The sequence below is a fragment of the Kogia breviceps genome, chromosome 2 (genome assembly GCF_026419965.1).
Source record: "Kogia breviceps isolate mKogBre1 chromosome 2, mKogBre1 haplotype 1, whole genome shotgun sequence".
NCBI classification, from domain to species: domain Eukaryota; kingdom Metazoa; phylum Chordata; class Mammalia; order Artiodactyla; family Physeteridae; genus Kogia; species Kogia breviceps.
The window spans coordinates 74845046-74859601 of NC_081311.1; the positions used below are offsets into that span (position 1 = coordinate 74845046).

General features: G+C 38.5%; 1 protein-coding gene across 4 annotated transcripts in view; it reads right to left on the reverse strand.

Moving 5' to 3' along the window:
• Positions 1-14556, reverse strand: part of BICC1 (BicC family RNA binding protein 1) — a 310208-nt gene that overhangs the window by 145844 nt on the left and 149808 nt on the right. The window lies entirely within an intron of this gene.

Sequence of the window (14556 nt, forward strand, 5' to 3'; positions counted from 1 at the left end):
AAAAGTACAATGAGATACCACCTCATACCCATTAGGATAGCTACTATCAAAAAAACAAGAAACACAGAAGGTAAGAAGTGTTGGCAAGGATGTGGATAAAATGGAACCCTCATTCTCACTACTGGTGAGAATGTAAAATGGCACAGCTGCTGTGGAAAACACTATGGTAGTTCCTCAAAAATGTAAAAATAGAATTAACATATGATTTAGCACTTCTGGGTATATATCCAAAAGAACTGAAGTCAGGGTCTCAAAGAAATATTTGTACAACTCTCAACCATGTTCATAGCAGCACTATTCAAAGTAGCTAAAATGTGGAAGCAACCCAAATGTCCATCATAGAATGAATGGATAAGCAAAATGTGGTTTATACATACAATGGAATATTATCCAGTCTTAAAAAGGAAGGAAATTCTAACATATGCTACAACATGAATGAACCTCGAAAACATAACACTAGGTGAAATAAGCCAGTCACAAAAATACAAATACTGGGGCTTCCCTGGTGGCGCAGTGGTTGAGAATCCGCCTGCCGATGCAGGGGTTACGGGTTCGTGCCCTGGTCCGGGAAGATCCCACATGCCGCGGAGCAACTAAGCCCGCGAGCCATGGCCGCTGAGCCTGCGTGTCCGAGCCTGTGCTCCGCAACGGGAGAGGCCACAGCAGTGAGAGGCCCGCATACAGCAAAAAAAAAAAAAAAAAAAAAAAAAAAAAAAATACAAATACTGTGTGATTCCATGTATATGAGAAAAGTAGAGAGTCAAAATTAGAGAGGCACAAAGTAGAATGGTGGTTTCCAGGCACTATGGGGAGAAAGAAATGGCGAGTTATTGTTTCAGTTGTACAAGATGAAAAGAACTATGGACATGGATGGTGGTGATGGCTGAACGACATTCATGAATGTACAATTAAAAATGGTTAAAATGAAGTGATGTCAGCATCATGGCATAATGAGACACTCCCTTTGTCTCTCCCCTTTAATCTACAACTAGTGAAACATCCATAACTCAAACAAAGGTTCCTCTGCCCAACACACCAGGATGCCAGAGACTTCCACACATCTGTACACCTATAGGTGGGTGGACTGGAACACATGGAGGAGGTGGAGCCAGGGGAACAGCAGAGGCAGTGACCATGATCCTGGCCCCCCAGCCATAGCAGCTGAGCCTGCAATCCCAGAGAACCTAGTAGCAGGAGGGGAAGCAGGGTACATGGCCCTGGCCTCCCAGCTGCAACAGCACCTGCAGCCAGGGAACTGGGCAGCAGCAGCAGGACCTGCGACCCTGATTCTTCCAGCTGCTGCAGTGCCCACGTCTCCAGCCCCCCCTCCCACTCACAGCAACAGTGCCCATGAACCCAACAGCCCTGGATGTAGCAGAGGCACCCAACTCATCTCCCCATCCTTCCTACTTGCCCTGCCACAGCAGCTGCCTGCAACGCAGGCGACCTTAGACATGGTGGTAACACCCACCATCCCAGTGTTCCCAGCAGTGACACCAGCAGCGGCAAGGCACCACCAACCCCAAAGGCACAAGCAGTGACAATGAGGGCACCAGGAAACACATTTGACAGAGAGGGAGGGGAGGATGGAAAGTGCCAATTCTCAAATATAGCCAGAGGTGGCTCAGGTAAGAGAAAACCAAAACTTGTAATATAGCACCACCTACTGCAAAATAAAAGAAAAGCCTCTAATTACCAACCTGCTGAATTGTTAGAATCAAATGAAAAAAGCTTTACCTAAAGAAGAAAGGTGTTTGCTACTTCAAAAGTGCCAGCAGAAGAACAACCCACCAAGCACCGTGAAAAACCATAGCAACATAGTATCACACACACACAAAAATGACAATTCTCCAAAACTCAAACTTAAAGTCATTGAATACTGCAATCTAAATGACAGACAATTCAAAATAGCTGTCATGAAGAAACTCAATGAGCTATAAGAAAAATCAGAAAGGCAGTTCAATGAGCTCAGGAATAAAATTAATGAACAGAAACAATACTTTGCCAAAGAGACTGAAACTGGAAAATTTTAAAGAACCAAACAGAAATTCTGGAGCTGAAGAACTCAATAAATGACATTTTTTCAATGCATTAGAAAAAAAGCACTGGAGGGACTTCCCTAGTGGTCCAGTGGTTAAAACTCCTCACTTCCACTGCAGAGGGCATGGGTTCAATCCTGGTTGGGGAACTAAGATCCCACATGCCACATGACACAGTCAGGAAAAAAAAAAAAAGAAGAAGAAAAGAAAAGAAAGCACTGGAAACAGAGCAGACCATATGAGAGACAGAATTAGTAAACTTGAATATACAAAGCTAGAAATGACTCAGGAGAGAGAGCTGTTGTTTTTTAAAATGAGGAAATTCTAAAAGAACTATCCATTAGGAAGGGCAAGACGTGTTGGAAAGGCAAAATAAGGATAATGGTATCCGAGAGGGAGAAGGGAGCAGAGAGTTTATTTAAAGAAATAATAGCTGAGAACTTCCCAAATCTGGGGAAGAAACTAGATATGAAGTCAGTGAAGCCAAAAGAATATCTAAATCTGTTGATGCAAGAAGTCAATGACAAAGAATGAATTTTAACAGCAGCCAGGAAAGAAAAAGACAGCAACCTACAAAGAATCCCCATTAGGCTATCAGCAGATTTCTCATCAGAAACTCCACAAGCCAAGAGACAGTAGAATGACATACTCAAAATACTCAAAAATAAAATACTGTCAGCCAAGAATATTCTATCCAGCAAAGTTACCCTTCAGATTTTTAGGAGAAATAAAGGCTTTCTCAGTAAACATACTTTGAGGGAGTTCATTACCACTAGACCCACCTTACTAGAAATGTTGAAAGGAGCTCTTCTACCTGAAATGATAAGGCAAAAGTACACAAAACTAAGGTAATAATCAGAAAGGAAAAATCAGAAAAATTCAACTCTATGTCAGAGTAGGTTGTTAAGCACTTAATTATAACATAAAGGTTAAAGGGAAAAAAGCAATAAAAAAAACTATAGCTACTCAATTTGGTTAACAAACTCACAACATAAAAAGGGATAACTTGCAACAACAAAAACATAAAAAGAAAGAACAGAACCCCTAGATGTAAATGAAGATAAGATGCTATCTCAGCATAAAAAGGACTATTTTAGCTTTGAGACATTTCGTACAAATCTCACAATAACCACAAAAATAAATCTAGAGCAGAGACATGAAACATAAAAGAAAACTGAGAAAAACATTATAGAAAACTGCCAAACTAAAATGGTAGACAGAAACACAAGGAAAAAGAAAAAAGGAGAAATAGAGCAACCAGAAAACAAAAGATAAAATGGCAGTACTAAGTTCTTATTTATCAATAATCACCCTAAATGTAAATTGACTGAATTCACCAATACAAAGAGACAAGTGACTGGGTGGATTAAAAACAACACCAAACCATATGTGGCCCCCAGGAGAATCATCTCCAGCTCTAAAGACAAACATAGGCACAAAGTAAAGGGATGAAAGATGATACTCCAACCAAATGGCAGCCAAAAGAAAGAGAGAAGAGTCATACTCATCAGATAAAACAGACTGCAACCCCAAAACGGCAACAAGAGACAAAATTGGACATTATATAATAAAAAAAAAAGGTGACAATCCACCAAAAAGACATAACAGTTAATATATATGAACCTAACTTAGGAGCACCAAAATATATAGAGCAATCATTTACAGATCTAAAGGGGGAAATTGTCAGCAATGCAATAATGGTAGGAAACTTTGATACTCCACTTACACCAAGGGATAGATCATACAGACAGAAAGTCAACAAGGAAACAGCAGCCTTAGATAAAACATTAGACCAAATGGACTTAACAGATTTAAACAGAACAGTCCATCCAAATGCAGCAGAATACACATTCTTCTCAAGTGCATATTCTCAAGGACAGACCATATGTTGGGACACAAAACAATTCTTAATAAATTCAGAAGACTGAAATCATATCAAGCATGTTTTCTGGTCACAGTGGTATGAAACTAGAAATCAACTCTAAGAAGAAACCTAGAAAAATCACAAATGTGTGGAGACTAAATGATATGCTACTGAACAAATATTGGGCCAATTAAGAAACCAAAGGAAAAATCAAAAAATGCCTGAAGGCAAATGAAAATACCAAAATCTATGGGATGCATCAAAAGAGGAAGCAAGAGAAAAGTTTACTGCAATACAGGCCCACCTCAAAAAACAAACAAAAATATCACAAATAAACAATCTAATCTTACACCTGAAAGAACTAGAAAAAAACAAAGTTCAGACTTAGTAGAAGGATAGAAATAATAAATATCAGAGAAGAAATAAATGAAATAGAGACTAAAAAGACAATAGAAAAGGTCAATGAAACTAAAAGCTGGTTCTTTGAAAAGATAAACAAAATTAACGAACTTTTAGCTACACTAAGAAAAAAACAGAAACTCTGATAAAGAAAATCAGAAACAAAGGAGGAGAAATTACAACAGATACCCCATAAACACAAAGGATTATAAGAGAATACTATGAACAGCTATATGCCAACAAACTGGACAACCCATAAGAAATGGATAAATTCTTAGAACCATACCACCTTCCAAGACCAAATCAGGAAGAAAAGGAAAATCTGAATAAACCAATCACCAGTAAGGAGAGTAAAACAGTAATCCAAAACCTCCCCAAAAACAAAAGTCCAGGACCAGACAGCTTCACAGGTGAATTCTATCAAACATTCATAGGAGATTTAATACCTGTCCTTCTCAAACTCTTCCAAAAAATTGAAGAGGAGGGAATGCTTCCTAACTCATTTTACATGATGCCAAAAGCAGACAAAGACAACACACAAAACAGAAAATTACAGGCCAATCAATATCTCTGATGAGTACAGATGCAAAAATCCTCAACAAAATGAAAACAAACCAAATACAACAATACACTAAAAGGATCATACACCATGATCAAGTGGGATTTACTCCAGGGATGCAAGGATGTTTCAGCATCTGCAAATCATTCAACATGATATAACACATTAACAAAATAAAGGATAAAAATAATATGATCATCCAAATACATGCATATAAAGCATTCAATAAGATTCAATACCCATTTATGTTTAAAAAAACTCAATAAAATGGGTATAAAAGGAACATATCTCAACATGTATATATGCCATATATGCCAAACCTACAGCTAACATCAAACTCACTGGTGAAAAACTAAAAGTTATATCAAGAATAAGACACAGATGCCCACTCTCGTCACTCTTATTCAGCAAAGTATTGGAAGTCCTAGCCAGAGCAATTAGGCAATAAAAAGAAATAAAAGGCATCTAAATTGAAAAGGAAGAAGTAAAACTGGCACTGTTTGTGGATGACAAGATTTTATACATAGAAAACCATAAAGACTCTTCCAAAAAACTACTAGAAACAATACACAAATACAAGTTGCGGGGTACAAAATCAATATGCAAAAATCTGTTGCATTTCTGTATATTAACAATCAACTAGGAGAAAGACAAATTGAGAAAACAATCCAATTTACAATCACAACAAAAAGAATAAAATACCTCAGAATAAATTTAACCAAGGAGGTGAAAGACCTGTACACTGAAAACTGTAAGACACTGTTGAAAGAAAACTGAAGACAATACAAGGAAATGGAAAGACAGTCCATGCTCACTGGATTGGAAAAATTAACATTGTTCAAATCTCTATGTTACCCAAAGTATAATCTACAGACTCCACAGAGTCTCAACATTTTTCACAGGTCTAGGACAAACAATCCTAAAATTTTTATGGAGCCACAGAAAACCCCAAATTGCCAAAGCAATTCTGAGAAAACAGAACAAAGTTGGAGGTAGCACACTCCCTGATTTCAAAATTATATTATCACAAAGCCATAGTAATCAAAACACCATGGTATTGGTGGAAAAACAAACACACAGATCAAGCAAGAACTGGGAGCCCAGAAATAAACCCACACATATATAGACAATAAATTTATGACAAAGGAGCAAAGAACATACAATGGAGAAAGGAGAGCCTCTTCAATAAATGGTGCTGGAGAAACTGGGCAGCTACATGCAAAAGACTGAAACCAGACCTGTCTTACACATACACAAAAATTAACTCAAAATGGATTAAAAACTTGAATGTAACACCTGAAACCATAAAAATCCTATAAGAAAACATAGGCAGTATGCTGTTTGACATCAGTGTTAGGAATATCTTTCTTAGTATGTCTCCTCAGGCAAGGGACACAAAGCAAAAATAAACAAATGAGACTACATCAAAAAGTTTCTACACAACAAAGGAAACCACCAAAAAATGAGAAAATGACCTACCAAATGGAAGAAAATATTTGCAAATCACATCCTCAATATGGGGTTAATATCCAAAATATATAAAGAAGTCACACAATTCAACAACAACAACAAAAAAACAGATTGAAAAATGGGCAGAAGATTTGAATAGACATTCTTCCAAAGACAATATACAGATGGCCAACAGGCACATGAAAAGATGTTCAACATCACTAATTATTAGGAAAATGTAAATCAAAACCACAATGATATATCATCTCATGCCCATTAGAATGGATAGTATCAAAACGGCAAGAATTAGCAAGTGTTGGAGAAGATGTGGAAAAAGGGAACCCTCATACACTGGCGGCGGAATGTAAATTGGTAGCAGCCACTATGGAAAACAATACAGAGATTACTCAAAAATTTAAGAATAGAACTACCATATGATACAGCTTTTCCACTTCTAGGTATTTATCCAAAGAATATAAAACACTAATTCAAAAAGATAAATTCACCCCTATGTTCATGGTAGCATTATGTACAAAAACCAAGATATAGAAACAACCTAAGTGCCCATGGACAGAAGAATGGATAAAGAAGATGTGGTATTTATATGCAATGGAATACTACTGAGCCAGAAAAAAAGAGAACATAGTTATCTCCGACAGCATGGATGGAGGTTGAGGGTATTATCCTAAGTGAAATAAGTCAGACAGAAAAAGACAAATACCATAATATTTTACTTGTATATGGAACATAAAAGAACAAAAACAAAATAAACAAACCAATCTAAACCAAAAAACCACACAGATACAAAGAATAGGTTAGTGGTTACCAGAGCAGAAGGGGGTGGGGGGAATGGCGAAATGGCTACAGTGGGTCAACTGTATAGTGACAGAAAATTTAAACTTTTGATGGTGAGCATGCTGTAGCGTACAAAGAAGTCAAAACGTAATGTTGTACACATGAAATTTACATAAAGTTATACACCAATGTTACCTCAAAAAAAGGTTAAGATATTAAATTTTATACCATAATTAATAAAAAGAATAGTCAACCATGTAATCTAATTTGGGCCAAAGACAAGTGGGAAGTGGTCTAATGGAAGCTTTTGAGAATGAAGCTTTCAGGCTTTTGTAAGAGAATTTCTGAAAACGTTTTCTCTATCCCACTAGACGTGAACAAAGACAAATGGAGCCCGACTCCTACAGGCTGCCACCCATGACCATGAGGAGGCTCAGCTTCCGGATAAAGCCATCCACGTGGAAGGCAGAGCTGAGAGTCAGGGAACGTCTGAGCTTTGGATGACATCATGAAGCTTCTTGATCAACCATTCCTGAAGCCCACTTATCTCTGCACTCTTCAGTAACATAAGCCCACACATGTTCATGTTGTCGGAGCCAACCTGTTACCTGAAACTGAAAGCATCCTATCAGATACACCTTCCAAACCAGGTCCTCCTTCGGACATCCATACTCGACTCCATCTGTTCAAAACCTTATCCCCTCCCCTCCCCTCCAGCCCCTCCCTCCCCACTGCCCATCCCCCCACACTACCATAACCAAGAAGCTGCACAGACCTAGTGATTCTCTCTCCAAATCTGTGCCCAGAATCTAAGACAAGTTTCCATACAGATCGTCGCCCCTCGTGAACACTTCCACATTGGGTTTCACCGCTGGTAGCAGCACTTCCAGCCTTTTCCCCTTCAAGTCATAGGCTCTGATAAGTCCCTCCCCTAATTCAAAAGTCAGCCAGTGCTTATTCATTATCCCTTAAGTTAGGTGCAAACTTCTTGGCCTAGCATTTAAGACTGTCCATAACCAGGTCTCAACCCACCTTTTTGGTTTTGCTTTTCCTCAGCTTCCTCTACTTTCATTAACACCTCTAGACACTGTCCTATCCACACCTGATCCCTACAATTTTTTTCCTTTATTCAAACTGTTCTATGGCTTCATTGTCTCCTGCTGCTGATTTTCTACCCATTGTTCAAGGCAAAACATAAAAGCAACTTCAAGATCCCCTCAATCAGGTGTAATCTTTCCCTCCTCAGAGCTGCTATATCATCTCTCTTAAACCAGTTATGTGGCATTACTATTTTTAAAAATGGTTAAATCCCCTTTTTATAATATACAGTCCTTGCGGCAAAGTTTGTTTTACTTATACTGAACTTGCCACGCCCTATAAGGCCTAATTATTGGGAAAGCCAGAAACAGCTACCCTCTTGACAAGTCACAGACGGGAGACCTGGGAATTTCACTCCAAGAGAGTCATAAGCTTCGAGGAGATCAATATACTGTCCTCTGAGGGACCCAAAGGTGGAGTCACTTTCTTTTTTATAGGATCATACATCTAATCAAAAGTCCCTGATTCATAGGTCTACAGGAGCTAGGAAAGGAACTGCTAACAATGAAGGGGCACACTGCAAGCTTTTAATTCAAATATACATTCCACAAAAGAAAAAAATAGACATATAAAAGTTATTCATTTCCCCAAACAAATATACCTTCTCTCATTTTCTTGGAATTCACTGTCCACCCCCTCACATTTTCTCTAGACTGACAGACAGGGGTACAAGAATTATTTTATTGTACCATGAGAAAACCAATAGTACAACAAGGATAAATGGTAACTGACACTTGACCTCAGTGTCAGGGAAACAACAGGGAGTGGTAGAGGTGTACCAAACAGGAGACCACCTGTCCTGCCCAAGGTGGTTGCTTGATATCACCATCTCCAAGTAGCATGTGCAGGAGCCGGCCCAAAACAGCCAGCCTTTCCAGATTTTTCAAGAAAAGCTACCAAAACAGATTGGTTATGTAAAATCTCCTTAATTTTAAAATGTTGGCAGACACATCATTTATATTAAAATCACTGTCTGAATGAATATGATATGGCCTAAACTAAACACGCTGTATGCCGAATATAACCAGCAAGTGATCCATTCGTCTTCTGTTTACCTGAAATGGGTTCAAGGAAAAATATAAGGACTGCAGTAATGCTCACAAGAGTGAGTAAACAGTACTTCTACCAGAATCAGAAAAGCTGGTGCCCCAGGCATTTTATAACTAGTTAGGCTTTGATCTTAGGAAGAAGGAATGCACAGACAGCTTTATAGCCCAGCACCTGACTTTTGGTTGAGGGTATATGGTGGAGAGGCCTAGGGCTAAAAGCTGTTGGGAAACTGAGGCCCATTAACACAAGGTGATAGGCAAATCCCCTTGCACATGGTAGGATTTTTAAAACCACCAGACTTTCCTGAATTAATGTTGGAAATCATTCCTTCCAAGAACATGCCAGAAAAATAAAGTGTACCCCACTAAATTTATACGGCATGGTAGAAAATATCTACTGTACTCCAAATGTATTTTTCTGCAAAAGTAATTTTAAATCTTTCTGATATAGGAAAATGTGTGGTGCCCATAAAAAGTTATGAGTAACATTCAAAGAATTTACACATTTCAAAAATGATTTTAATTGATTATGAGAATTTCCAAAGAAGCTTCTCTGGAGGCTTAAGCTCACTAATGATGTCACAAGGGAGACTTGGAAAGACAAACATGCAGATGGACCAGGATTTCATTAATCCTCAACAGTGCAGAAGTGCACTTGGCAATATTTCAGATGTCTTCACGTGATGCTCAGGATGAAAGTTTCAAAACAGTTTTTCTCTTGCAAATTTTTAGGTTCTTAACATCTAAGGAGAATCCAATTAAAAATCACTCAACTCTCCAAATCCTGGGTTCAAGAAATTAAGATTCTCTCCATACATGCTCCATCTCCAGCACCTAGTCACATCTGATAAAATAGTATATAACTATCACAGTAAGAAATGTCAACCAGTTGGTGAGGTATATTTTCACCACTATGAGCTCATTTACGAAACAAGATGAGTGTGAGCAAGATGCTCATCTGATGGGAAACAATGATTGACGAAAACAGCCACGGCCACTGCTCTCACGACGATGACAGTACAGTCAGGGAAACAAACAACCAAACAACCCTGTCCAATGTATAATTAGAAAGCATAAGAAGTTCCAAGAAAGAAAGTTAAAAGTTGCAATGATACCATCTGATACAGAGATGCCATGTAGTCTATTAATCAGGGAAGGCAGCCTTCAAAAAAGTGAGCCACAATATGAAGCAGGGTAACACAAACCATGGAGGTAACACAAGGGGGTAACACGAACCATGCCAAGGAGAGGGATTGGCTTTCATTCATTTACAAATATGTACTGCTTGCCAAATATGTGTCAGTCATTGTGTTAAACGTTAGGTATGTCATAGGGAATAGAATTTAAACAGTCCCTGATAACATTTACAATCTACTGGGGAAAAGGAACAAATTTTTTTAAATAATAATAAACCTACTGAGGGAAATGAAGAAAGAAGGGGAAGAAATCATTGTTTAACATGGGGGAGGGGTTAAAAAAGAGCAGGATGCTCTGAATCAGAACAATAAGAGGGTTTCTACTTAATATTGGCTGGGGCAATCTCTCTGGGTCTCTAAAGGGTTATTTAAGCCAAGTCCTGAAGGATGTCAAAAATACATACAGAACATTGCAGGAGGGGAGTACCATACAGCCCAAAAGCCCTGAAGCAGGAGGGAACTCGGTGTTATAGGAACTGAAAGAAGACCAGACTGGAAGGAGAAAGTGGCAACAGGTGAGGTGGAGAGGACAGTAAGGGCCAACTCATCAGAGACTGAAAAGCCATGGTAAGGAGTTTAGATCTTATTCTAAGAGTACTAGGAAGGCAATGAAGGGTTTTAAAGACTTGGAGTAACATGTCTCTATTTGTGTTTAAAAGAACACATTGACGGGATCAGGACTGGGAGGAGAGAGATGAGTTCAGAGTACATTGCAATTGTCAGGCAGGAGATGATGGGAGCATGGTGAAGGTTAGGAAGGTAAAATGAAGAAAAGTGATTCAAATCAACATATACTGAGGGTAGAACTCAGAAGCCTACTGACTGATTTGATTGGGGGGGGGAAGGAAGTTATTAAGTTATCAGTCACGTCTCTGGTTTACATGACTGGATGGCTGAGCTTGGAAGAAAGGAGAAGAACAAATGAGACTAATAAAAGTTTTAGATAAGTTATATATTTTTTAAAGTCTATGAGCTGTTGAAGTGGATTTCCATCCAAGTGGAAATATCAAGCTAAAGTTTTAAGAATCTAGTGATTGAAGGGAAAAAATCTGATCAAAAATATAAATTTGGAATTCTACAGATGATATTTAAGGTCATGGAAACTGAGGGTCTTGCACAGGAAGGACACAAAGAAGAGATAAAGGTGCTCCCAATTTTTTTTTTTTTTTTTTTTTTTTGGCCATGCCACTCGGCTTGTGGGATGGGATCTTAGTTCCCCAACCAGGGACTGAACCTAGGCCCTCAGCAGTGAGAGCGTGGAGCCCTAACCACTGGTCTGTCGGGGAATTCCCAAGGTGCGCCCAATTTAGATGCAAAACCAGCCTTGAGAATTCAAAGGGACAAAGTAGAAAGGTAGTTGTAAGGAACTGAGGGTGGGGAAAATGGCTAGTTATTAATGGTTACAGAGTTTCACTTTGGGAAGCTGAAAAAGTACTACATGTGGATGGTGACCATGGTTACACAACAATGTGACTACACTTAATGCCACTTAAAAATGGTGAGATTTTTATGGTAAATTTTATGCTTTGTATCTATTACTACAATTAAAAAACAAAAAAAAACAGGAAAACTAAATCTTGAGAAATTCCAGCATTCACACATTGGGTAGAATAGGAGATGCTGAAAAAATAAGAGGATAATGAGTTTCCAGAAGGATGGTAGACGATGAAGTCACAGAAGATGAATGAAAAGCTCAAGACTGATCCACATACAGGGCAAGTCCTTCAAGGGAAAAAGAACTGAAAGCTACTGAGAAATGACATCAGATAAGACTTGTACATATTCCTTATATTCTTGAAACACAGAGATCACAGGTAACCTTGACACAACCAACTAGGGTGAGCATAGGAGTTGAGGTGAGTTGAGAAGAGAAGGGGCCTTGAAGAAGTAGAATATCATTAATAGACAACTCTTTCAAGTTTTGATTCTAAAAAGAAGCAGAAAAACACGACAGTGGCTGCAGAGGAATGTGGGAGTCTAGGGGAGGTATGGCAATGGCAAATACCTACCCCAGTTATCCACTTTCCCCAAATTAGAACCTCTGATTTTTAGATGCCTTCCTTGAAAAACAGGTGTGGCCAGGTAACTCAGTTCTGCCCAGGGAAATGTTAGCAGATTCTGAGAAATCTCATCATCCAATGAGTGGATGTCCTTTGTCCTTTCTTCCATTCTGCTGATTGGACTGTGATTTCTGAAGTTCCAACTTGGATTATGAAGATTAAAAGGCCATAACCTAGGAGTGGGAAACTGTACAGGGAGAATCGATTTGGTGTACTGAGGTCTTGGGGGAGCACTGACGCCACCCCAGACCTGCACTGTCCTGCTACGCAATTTTTCCAGGAGAAATAATCTTCCAACTTATTTTAAAAACATTTTGCTCTGATTTGATTTTCTGCTGCCACAGACAATTCTAATCCCAACTAACACAGGCAGTTTTTGTCTGTCTTTAAAATGGGAGGTACCAGGACAGAACTGTGGGTCGATGGGAATGATCCGATTAGAGAGACCGAGCCAAGACACAGGAGGATAAAGCCTAAGGCGCGAAGCATGTGTGACGTGCAAACCCAGTGTGGTTAGAAAGGTGAGAACCAGGGAAGAGACAAGAGTCAAATCATTCAGAGCCTTGCAAACTAAGGTAAGGATTTTACTTTTTTTTATCCTAAGAGCAATGGGAAACAACCAGACATTTTTCAATAGGTAAGTAACATGATCTAATGTGTGCTTTTTCAAAGATCCCTGACAGTACTTTGGAGAAAGTAAGAGAGGGAGAGCCAAGAGAGGTGGCAAGAAAACGAGTTAGGAGATTTCTTTGGCAATCCAGATGAAAATGGTGATGGCTTCAAACAGGATCGTGACTCTGCACTATGGCAAAGTGAGTAAATGTGATTAAGATAGTACTGGCAGGACTTCATATATGATGACATGTGAGAGCTCAGGGACACGAAGCAGTCAAGGTTATGACTTGGACAGCACTTTGAAGGGTGGTGCCATTCACTGACACAGGGACTTGGGGAGAAAACACAGTTGGGTAACCTCAATTTTGAATATACTAACTTTTAAGCTCCTGAGTTAATCAGATGCAAATACCCAGCAGGTAAATGGCTTGTTCTCAGCAGCTTTACTCATAATAGCCAAAAATGGGAAACAGTCAGGAAATAGATAAACCTTGGTGAGTTCCATATGATGTAATACAACTTATTAATAAAAAGGAATGAATTACTGATATACATAACAATACAGATGAAACCCCAAAACATTACGCTAAGTGAAAGAGGTCTTACACTACAGAGTACATACTGTTTGTTTCAAGATATGTTCTAGAACAAAAAAAACTAATCTTTGATTTTAAAAAAAAACTCAGAAGAGTGGTTTCCAGAGCTGTTGGGGTGTGATATTCAAGTGGGCTGAGGGGAAGGGGTAGGAGGAAACTTTTCCAAGTCACAGTTTATATCTTCATAAGAGTTTACGTTACATGGATTTATATTATACATCTGTCAAAACACAGTGAATGCTACATTTATTTTAAATTTAAAGGCAACAAAACACCATGAACAAATACTGAATGCCAGTTATTGGTATGCATGTGCTGTCTGTACATCAGTCTGAAATGCAGCAAAAAGATGGATTCATGAGTAAATAGAAGGCTGGATAGATGATCCATGTGTGATGAAGCAAATATTTAAAAACTGCAGAATGTAAGTAGTGGGTATATGGTATTCCCTGCATAATCCTTTCAACATTTTTGTATTTTTATAATAAAATGGTAGAAGAGCCTTAAGTAACCAAACAATGCATTTCTATAAAAGCATTAACTAAAATTTTACAATAATATAGACAAATGTACTCTTCCTTACTTTCCTTCACATCTTCACTTTTATTGTGAATCCATGAACGTTGACTACTAAGGAATTTGTAACCAATTCAATCACCAAGAAAATTAATATTTTATGCCATATGAAATCATTATCAAGGGCCCAAAATATGGACTTTGCAGAAAAAGGGTTAAGCAGAACTACTGTAATGCATTTTAAGCAATGAAACCATGATAATTCAAGAAAAAAACAGGGAAAGTTCCAGCTAATACAGGGAAAATAATGGTCATTCTGAA